General features: G+C 51.0%; 1 long non-coding RNA gene across 1 annotated transcript in view; it reads right to left on the reverse strand.

Moving 5' to 3' along the window:
- Window positions 1-10028, reverse strand: part of LOC116569918 — a 57804-nt gene extending 47776 nt beyond the window's left edge. Inside the window, exon 1 of the long non-coding RNA XR_004277248.1 lies at window positions 9918-10028. This is a non-coding gene — a long non-coding RNA (uncharacterized LOC116569918). The remainder of the gene's footprint in view (window positions 1-9917) is intronic.
- Between the last annotated feature and the right edge of the window lie 592 nt (window positions 10029-10620).

Genomic DNA, 10620 nt, shown 5'->3' on the forward strand with positions numbered 1-10620 from the left:
CATGGCTATGTCTCCCCCAGATGACCACACAGACCTCAGCATGGGCCTTTGTCAGGCTGGTTAGTTCCAGTGCGATCTGGACAACAGCAACCATCTAAAAGGTCAAGGTTTCACCACACTTTGCACAACAAGGATCATTTACAGTCCCATCATTTGAATTCATTTCTTGACTTTGGTTTCATCTGTTTTTGTCAAGCAAGCAAATATATATTGATATTTGCAAAGAGCTTCGTGCATGTGGTGCCCACTAAAATATGGTTGCATTTTCCATAGTAATTGTCTCTAGAAGCTTATTCCCAGCTGCGCTGGCTCATTTAGCTAATTTGCAGTAAGTGCGATATGGATCCAAGCAGCAAGGGAGGAGCACATTAGCCTGGTCCACAGAAGGGGGATGACTTCGGCTGCATGGTCACTTCACAGACTTGGCTGATGTCTAAAAGTCACACTGAGATGGTCTGAAAATCAACCCTGTGCCCTGATCTCGCCCCCAACCACCACCACCCGTATTTGCACAGGCAGTGGCATCTGAGCTGGCCATAAGGAGAGCCGCGATGTAATGATAACATTTCAAGGAGGCCTTATCACTCCTAAGAAAGAGCCTGTGCCACTCATTCTTTTTATTCACTCATAACAGACAATGTCCTCTAAAAAATTTTAATTCTCAATGCTCGCCAAGATGCATTAAAATTAGTATTCGTATATGCTGTTACATAGGCCTATAAATGTCCAGAAATAAGGGATTGGTTCCCAGAATCGGCTACTGTACATCCTTTCAAAGAATACTCTTCAGTCACGGAAAAGCATGTGATTTAGGAGGTGGGGGATGAGGAGGAAGCAGCTTTCAAAACAGTGTGGACAATATGTACAACACCATCCCAGTGCGTTTAAAACTAAATTTGCAAACATACATAGAAAAATTACTGGGTTGATCAAAGAGGCGGTGGGTGCCCAGGGAAATGTATTATTCTCTATCCTGTCTGTATATGAAATATTTCGCAATTTTAAAAATGGAAGAAAAAAGAAGATGCTATCTTTTGGCATCTTTTCGATGTCAAAATATCAATAGCGGATGCAGGATCCCAGGCTGTTTTTATTTCCTTCTGTCTATATTTTTTCAAATGTTCTTTTCTTTTTTTTTTAAGGAGGCTCCAGGTCCCACGTGGAGCCCAGCATGGGGCTTGATCTCATCCTGAGATCAAGACCCAAGCTGAGATCAAGAGTCGTCCATGTCACCACTTCACCAGGCACCACTATTTTCCAAATTTTCTTAAATACACTTGAATGCTTAGGATCCAAAAAGAAAAGCAATAAAACTTCCTTTACAAACGAAGCAAATATTGGGCATAGTGCCCGTTGGTTAGCGCTTCCATGTTGAGGGTCAGGGAAGGTGTGATGGGGGAGAGAGCCAGCTGGGGAAAGAAAACAGCATGCCAGGAAGGAGGGATGCTTGGAGGCAGGGAAACACCTTGTCTGGAAAAGGTGATGAATCCTTGTGTTTGGCTGGTTAGAGCCTGTGAAGAGTAAATCTGACTAGAAGGGTCAAGAGGACCCAGAATCAGATGACCGGGAGCAATAAAATGGGGTTGGGGACGGCCGTGAGGGAAGTGGTGTGTAGGGGTGTTGGAACGGTCTCTGCAGGATGGAGCCACATGACAAATGTGGCATCCAGCCAAGAGGCTAGAACACAGCCAGGTGGGAAACTAGTGGGCCAAGCCCAAGGCAGTGGGAGCTGGGTCACCCACGATATGTCTCCCAAGGCCCAGCACAGGCTCTCTGGGAGCGGCGATTAAGAACTCCAGCTGAGGGGCCAGACTGCCTGGTTTGATCCTGGTTTCACCACTCACGAGCTGTGTGATCATAAGCAAGGACAGAACCATTCTGTCCCTCAGTGTCTTCATCTGTACAGTGGGGATAATAACATTATCAGAGAGCTGCTGAGAGGCCGCATCAACAGATATGAAGCATTTGGCAGCAGGGACTCACGGAAAGTAACTGTGTGGTCAGCCGGCAGCGCTTCCTCTGGCCTGAAGCCCACCCAGGGTGCCCAGTGCCGCAGGGGGGCCTGTTGCCTGCAGGACCACCGAATCAGCGAGGGGCACCAGCCAGGGCACAGTGTAAGCTCCGTCTCTTATCCTCCCCACAAAAGCTGTCCAAGAGTTAAGATGTCGACAAAGTAAAGATTAGAAGAGACTAGAAGGATGTCATCGAAAGTATCAGTGATCCAGCCTCTAGTCCCAGTTTTGGCCTTAACTCCTAGATCAGAAGTCAGTGGGAAGATCATTGTGCTGGGACAAAATTCCTAGGTCCCTGACTGATGATAGTGCCCTCGCAGGCCCGGGGCCCATCTGTTCCCATGCTGCCTGCAGCCTGTGGCTGGGAGGTTATCAGGGAGCCATTTCCCTCATCTAAATCGGCTTTTAACGACACCTGTCCAGGGGCCGAGGTCCATCTGCTCATTAGGAAATAAACAAGAACTCCAGTTTCCCACTGCACAAACTTTGCACCCACCCGTCCTAGTGCAACCTGTAAGTGGCTTCTTTAAAAGTCAAAGTTGGAGGCAGAGCTGCCTTTGGTCTGAGCGGACAGGGGAGGCTGGAGGGAGGAGCCGTCTCCCCAGCATCCCTACCTCCTTTCCTATTTTCAGACCCTCAGAAGTGATAAACAGGCTCATTCCAAGGCAAAGGAAATGCACAATCAATCCATGCCTTTAAGGGCTGGGCTACAATTTAAGGAGAGGAGGAGAGAAGATAAATAAAAAGGCCTATTTTCGAGAGAGCCATTTAAGCTCAGAGAGAGGCCGTAATAATGTGCTTACCAGCTCTGCTTAAATTCGTCCCTGGCTCTCTCAAAATTGCCCTGAGATAATCAAAAGGAAGCGAAGAGGAACAACAGACTCCAGATCAGAAGAGGATGTGGTAATTAGCACCCGATGCCTGGACCCCGCTGCCAGGCGGAGCAGTTGGTCACCGTGGGGCCTCCTGCTGTCTTCCACAGCAGAAGACACTTGGGCTCTTCGTATCTCGCCCTGAAGTTGGAAAGCACAGAACTGCCACGTCCATGACTGTATTTCTAAAATCATCTCTCAAAGAGATAAATGACTTCCTCCACCCGGCATTGTCCGACCTGGGTCTGGGAATAGATAAATTCATTTACTCGGGAGCTAGATCTCCATTTTTCTCCCGGTGCCATCTATAATCCCATCTCTTCCACGGTTTGAGACACTCAGGGTGATGAATGTGCTCCAGTCGTGGCGCGAGAGCGGAGATCTTCACGGGGAGGACTGAGCAGCCGATCTGAGAGCCAGGCCCACGCGAAAACCTCCTCTTGGGGCCGGCTGAGTTCTGGAAGCCACCACAAAGATGGGCCCTCTGGAATGAATGGCACCAGGTTCCAGGTAGGGGTTCTTTTGTCCCCACATCAGACCTGTCTACCTGGGCCTGGACAGGCCGAAGGCTGCCCCACAGAACAGCAAGGCCCCTTGCGTATCCCCCGCAGCAGGAGACAAGGACAGGCTGGGTTCAGAGGAAGGGAGGATTGGCAGCCTGGCCCCCACCAGCCCGTCTGAACCTGGCTCCTACAAGCAGCCTAGAATTGGGCCTTGAGAAAGATTCTCTATTGCCAGTAATTCCTTCTGGGGATCTTAACAAAGCCAGACCACAAAGATTACCCTCTTCTGTCTCTTCACTATCTCTTCCAGGCCCATAATTCAGGGTCATCCCCACAAGCCATAGTCTCCTCATCCATAAAAAGGGGATCTTAATTCCTAACCTTCAAGGAGTCGGGGAGGCCATGCACAGGCACCGGTAAGATGTACAGGTCATTATTATTCTGTCCTAACCAATCAGAATGCAGCAGGACACCTGGCCTGGTATGTCTCAGCCCCCACTGCATGAAGGCATCACTGAGGAGCCGTAATAAAATAAATCATAAGTAAAACACGAGGCCCAGCCCCCAACCTGGACCAATCATATCCCACCTCTGCCAGAGGAGCTGGCGTGCAGCTGGGCCTGAGGAGCTGTGGTCCAGTCTGCTCCCTCACCCACTCCTTCCCTCAGGCCCTGGGGTCAGCTCCTCTTCAGGCTCCAAATGATCAAACCTGCTTGCTGGCTCAGGGACAGCCCCGCAGTGGTCCTCCCAAGAGGCAAAGGAGTGATGCCGCACGGGTTAAGACATCAGCAGGGGCACTGGCTGATGACAGGGAAGCAGGTGTTTACCGAGGCTGTTTGAGTGCTGGGTGTGGATTGCCTCTCAGTCCCCACCATGACCCTTGTAGTAGCACTGGCAGGAAGGCAATGCGACCGCCGGGAGCACTGAGGCTTAGAGGATCCCACGTGGCAGAAGAGGATTTTGCCTCTGGCCTGGTCACGGGCACATTCCTCACTGTACCTCTCTGTGCCCCAGGACCTGACTCGGTGGAGAAGGGGGCCCCAGGAGCCCCCTCCCCAGTTCTGAAATCACTCTGGTGTAGTATAAAGGACGTGTGCTTGGCTGACAGCCCCATGTGCACTCACACCAGTGCTTCTAACCCTGCCCGGGCTCTGGCTTTCAAGCCGGTGATGGCAGAATGAGGTGATCTCCCAGGGTGGTGACCTGGAGGGCAAGAGGCCTGATGCCCAGGTCCGAGGTCTTAATGACTGTAGGACACAGGTTCAGCCTGAGATTAAGCTGCAGACTCTCTTCGCCACTGGTCCCTCACACACGCCCCACTGAACGTTGCGTGTGGGGTTGTATGTAGACGGGGGAGCTGTCCAAGGGCACTCGCCAGTTACTGATAGAGCTCAGGATCCCAGGAGGCAGCCCTGGAAGTACAGAACTCCTTAAAAGAAGGACACTTCAGGAGCTTTGGCCAAGGGCAGGTTTTTCTCAAATAAATAAGCCTCCTGTCAGTTTGGTTTTGGACTTTGGGCCTCAGTTCAGCCTCACAGTTACGGGGTGGATACAGTGGCATGACACACAATGTCTTGTCTAGTTCCTTCCAGTTGGCCTTCCTGTGCCAGAGAGCCAAGACGACCCAAAACCACATTTCCCAGATGTCCCCATAGCTGAGGGTCCAGATGTGATTCAGATACACCTGAGCAGTGCCTGCAGCAAGGGAAGCTGAGGCGGGGCCATCATATGTCAAGAAGCACACCCGGGCACCACTGCTTTACAGCTGTGGGTCTAGCACATTCCCCCACTCCTCTGACTCTGGGAGAGGTGGGGCTCCTCTGGCAGACCAGTTCTGCAGTGTTATTCTGGGAGTCATTTCTGGAGAGCCTGCCAAGGGTCTACTCCTCTCACCCTCCAAACAAACAATAAGTACCTAGTTCCCTGTCTTAAATCCCTTTCTTCTTAAATCCCTGTCTTAAAACCCAAGGTGAGGAGCTCTTACTAGGGAAACAGAGGCTAGACAGTGTCTCAGTTGTCCTGACAGATGATTCTGAAGTATAGTAGGACACAGAGAAGCGACGGTTTGTGGGGGGCAGCGATGGGAGTGGGGAGTCAGGAGAGCATCCAGAGAGAGAGTCAGCATTGATGGGCTGGGGACAGGGAAGGGGGCAGTTAGAGCTGAAGAAGCATTTGAGCAGAGATACAAACATGTGAAAGGGTCTTGGGAGTTTGGGGAACAGTAAAGTGTACACAGAGGGGAGAACCAGATGGGAAAGAATTCTCAGGAGGACAGGGCCAGCCCCTCTGGGGCCACGGGGACACCAGCTAACCATCCACACCTGCTGCCATCCCACCTCCTGCCCCGTCACAACCTACTCAGGGTTTCGACATCCACAGCCAACCTGTCAGGTAGGAGGCCAGTCATGTTCATCCCATTCTATAGATGAGGGAGCTGAGGCTCAGAGGCAAGAAGCCCACACAGGGAGTTTGGGGTGGGGGATGTGGGGGGGAGGGCGGTTCCCTGCCTTTGAGTCTGGCTCTTCTGCACCACAACCCCCATCAGTGAGGGGATGACCTGCTCATGGAGCAACCGCAAGCTGCTGCTCTCAGCTGCGTGCCCGAAACCTGGTTTGGGGCTGAAGAGGGGCCTTGGGCTTCTGCCAACAAAGACAGAAAGGCCTAGAGCGAGGGTAGCATGCGGCTTAGCCCGCCCCACAACCCCAGAGTCCTCCCGGTTCTCTTGGTTTTAAGGAAAAAAGACACAGGGCCTGATCCCAATCTGATCCCAGTTCTGGGAAAGGCGCATCACCTCACCGAGGCTCAGCTGGCTCATCAGTAAAATGCGGAAGATAAGCCCCAGCTACCCTCAGGGTTTGAGGAGAAACACATGTGATAAAGGATCTAAAGGCCTCTGGTCATCTCTAGACCCAGCTGTCCGGGATCTTCACTTGAGGAATGGGGGGATTCCACACACTCACCTTGCCCCTTGTTTCCTGTCTCTAACTGGTACCCCTGTCCTCTCTGTCTCCCCGATATCTCCCCACCCTAGTCTTTGTCCTGGCGGGTGGTGGGGGGGGGTGGCCCAAAATGGGGGTAAAGGCCTTCAGCAGTGACACTCCTTCCTGTTCTCTGGGCAGTGGAGTCCGAAATCCCCACAGCCTGGGTTTGGCTGTGACCCTGCAGGGCCGGGGGCTCACCCTTTTGTTCTGGGCATCTTCACACCGTGGAGCTGCTGCAGCCATCCCACTGCCAGTCCTGGGAGGAGTTCCATCCCATTAACTCCTCCACTGTCACCATGGCAACACAGGCTCCCAACGCTTCCAAAGATAGGAGATAGAGGAGTGTCCACGCCAGGGCAGACCTGCACCCCTTCTCCAGACACACCGGCGAGCCAGAGACCTTGACTCATGTCCAGTCAGGACAGCCACACTGCCTGATGTCCCACCCTGTGCCCAGTGCCGCCGGCCTCCCAGGAACACCCCCACGCCTCCCAGACAGCCCCGGCTGCCGCGGGTGTTAGTAGATGGCTTTCAGCTTATTTTAGGTAAAGTTTCTTCATGACTCTGTGCATGCCTTTTCCTCCCATAGCTCTGAAATCCAAGCAGGCTCATAGCAGAGCTGGAGTTAGGCACGGTAAGAGTACGCAGCAGCTGTACACTCCCATTTTTTCATGGACTCCCTAGTGTAAACCTCTGTGGTATATATGGTGATTCCTCCCATTTTACAGAAGAAATTGAGATCCAAGGTCACAATGCCATTAAATGAAGACAATATCTGAATTCAGGGATGTTTTTAACTTGTTTTTGACACTTATGTAGTTCTTGCAATAGGCCCGGCACTGTTCTACGCTGTATGCATATTCACTCTTTTAATCCTCAAAACAATCCTATGGGGTGGGTACCATGAATAGCTCCACCTTGCAGATGAGGGGTCAAGGCCCAGAGTGGTTAAGTAATGTGCCCCGAGTCACACAGAAAAGAGGTAGTCTGGGATTCAAGCCCAGGCACTTTGGCTCCTGAGTCTGTGTCCACCACTACTATACCGCGTAGAATACTTACAATTCTAAGGCTCTCCACTCCCAGCTGTACTCCACCCCACCGTCCAGTCAAGAAACTGACCACCTGACCACCTCTAGTAGCCACACCTGGCTTCTCTCCCAAAACTGGCCGGTCTCTCCAACAAGCAACTGGCTAGTTTTGAGGATTTTATCTTCCCAACCGTCGTGCATCTTTCTTTTCCAATTTCCCTCACTCTCAAAGTAATCTCACGTTTCCACTCATTGCTCTGGGCCTGAAAAGGCTCCCATTTGGAACTACAGCTGGGAATTGTCTTCCTTTAGAAAGAACCTTCCAGTACCCTCACAAGGGAAGTCCCCCTTGTCCTCCCACACTCAGCCTGTCTCCAAAGACCATTAATGCAATCACTTAACAAGAGGCCAGCTCTAATAGAAAGGGAGAAAGAGGAGGAGCGGCATTGTTAGCAGTTTGAAGGGGAGAAGAAATCATAAAATCCATCAAACCTATATTTGTCTCATTAAAAGTGTTTCTAATTTATAATGTCCTGGAATGCAGATGCCGCCCAGCTGTGCGGGCCTGGTAGTGCTGCCTGGTGCACACCCCCCACCACCACTCCTGGGCCCCCTCTCCCACCTCGCTGGGACTGCCATCAATTTCTGCTCATCAGCGGCACTTACAGTAAATGGATTCATTTGTGGCAATGGGAGCTGAGAGACAAAGGTGACAATATAATTAAGGTTTTTAATTCTATGCCTGAACAGTTAAGTCCAGAACTCATGATAATTAGCTGGCTGTAATGAAAGATCTTTAATCGTTATTTTCCCTTTGTTTCCTATAATTGTTCATTTTGGCCAACTACATTTGTCCTTTCATTTGAATCTGGTTGCACAGTTTTATGTCATGCCATTATTCCTATAAAGTCCAAAGAAAATATGTTGTGGAGCAGGTCCTTTACAAAGTCACGTTAAGAGGCCACAGGGGCTCATCCGTGCACAACGGCTGCCTGGGGGACACGGCTCCTTTCCGGAGGAGAGGAAAGCTGGTCAGAAAACCCACCGGCCTGGGGATATGTCTCCATAAAAGCAAGCACTGGCAGGAGAATGAAAACAATGCGCTCTTCACAGCTGAACTGGCCGTATAAGCTGGTGTCTGGAAAGATGAGAATCACCCAAGTTCTGGGCACACATATTGTTTTTTCACATTTTAGCATTCCTATTGTCGGAACGCATCTTACAACTGAGGTGCGTATTTAATGTCATGACCCTCCTTTGCATTTCCTGAAAAGTAATGAATGAATTCACAGTGTTGCTTATAACTGATGGTGCCTTAGATTTGAAAAAACATGGTAAGGCATCCGTACAACAAGTATTTACTAAAGATTTACTACACTCTAGGCAGGGTGCTGGGAACACAGCGATGGGGAGAAACCTGAGTAGTCTCTGCTCTTGTAGTCTCCACAGTCTGGAGGACTGTCAAAGCAGCCTCCTGTCCAACCACACCTGGCCACAGGACATTTCTCACTGGCTGCGGACTGTTTGGACCCTGCTTCAGCTAAGGATCTGGGAGGCAAATGACTCTCAGAAATCAAAACATCAAAGCAAGAGATTGGGGGACTTATGGCAAGGAAATGGAGGAGTCCCATCTCACAGCTAACCAGGACTAGAGAAGAACCCAGCCAGGAAATCTGGGGGGCAGTACTGTAACAGGAAAGGAAAACTGGCCTCAGAAAGATGTAAGGAATGCACGTGGGTGTGGGGAGCACCTGGGTGGGAGGCCTGTGTGGCTTGTGACACATTCCACGTCCTTTCTCTCCTCCCTGCACTGCTGATCTGGGTCCGGAAAGTTGCTTTCCCAAAGCCACGTGGCAAACTCCTGTATTTCTGGAGAGGATTAGAGCTAATCTGTGTCTCCTCTGATGCACAGCTCTTCAGCTCAAGGTTCTGAACGTTGTCTTGTCCCAAACTCCCTTTAGTGACCAGTCACAGTGAAGAGGAAAACTAGGCCATCCCCATAAAAATCCTCTTCCTCTTCCCCAGTCCATTCTACATACAAAGTCAGAGTGACTGTTTTAAAAATACATGACCCTTCCCGATAAAAATCTTCAGTGGCTTCCTAGCATCCTTTGGAAAGAATCTAAACAAAACAGCCCAAGTCCCGACGGACCTGCCCTCCTCTGCCCTCCCCGGGGGCCTGGCTGCTCAGCCCTGGATGTAGCAAGCTCAATTTCAGTTCCAGCACCTTCTCCAACCTCCAACCACCTTTGGCTTACTGAATGGAATCCTTCCAAGGCCAACTCAAATGTGACCTTCAATCTAAATTACGCCCCCATTTATTTTGTTTCTTGTTACGCTTATAATAGTGTGTAATTATAAAGTAAACTGAGAGCTGGTTTACTTCCTTCTTCCATTCATACAGATGGTAAGGTCCCTAAGGGCAGGGTCTGAAGCAGGAATGCCAATACCTAGAACAGAGTTTGGTGCTGAGAGCCAGAAGACACTTTGTTAAACGAAAGAACAACTAAACCAGACTCACAGAACGAATCCTTGAAGGCCTCTGCCCAAATGAAAAGGGCGCAAGGCAATGGAGACTCCCTGGAGATTGAGGTCTGGCCCCTTCGCACAGGAAAGCAGCAGCGAAGGTCCACACGGGCCACCGGGGGAAGCCAGGTGGAGCCCCGCACCGCCCCCTGGGAGCGCTCAGTTCCGGGGCGGGCCCTTCTGTAGTGCACCTCCTCATTGGCCACCCACCGGGAAGTTCCACCTCCACACCCTTGACTGGGCTGCGCCCACCTGGGAGCCCTGGGCCAGCACCCTTGGGGTCGCTGGGAGGGGAGCTACTTACCCCAGCCCAGAGTCCAGGGAAGACCATAGGTGCTGCTCGGGCAACCTTGCGGACCCCAGCTCACAGGCTGGCCCTGGCTTCCTGCTCTCACCTCTTTTTTTTTTTTTTTTTTTTGAAGATTTTATTTATTTATTTGACAGATCACAAGGAGGCAGAGAGAGAGGAGGAAGCAGGCTCCCTGCTGAGCAGAGAGCCCGATAGGGGGCTCAATCCCAAGACTCTGGGATCATGACCTGAGCCGAAGGCAGAGGCTTTAACCCACTGAGCCACCCGGGCGCCCCCTGCTCTCACCTCTTAAGCACAGGAATATTCACTCCTGCCTGAAGGGCACGTTCACACATTAATTCAATCAACAAGCGATGAGCACATAAAGTAATCATTGTGGGAAGGAAAG

The sequence above is a fragment of the Mustela erminea genome, chromosome 12 (genome assembly GCF_009829155.1).
Source record: "Mustela erminea isolate mMusErm1 chromosome 12, mMusErm1.Pri, whole genome shotgun sequence".
In the NCBI taxonomy this organism is placed as follows: domain Eukaryota; kingdom Metazoa; phylum Chordata; class Mammalia; order Carnivora; family Mustelidae; genus Mustela; species Mustela erminea.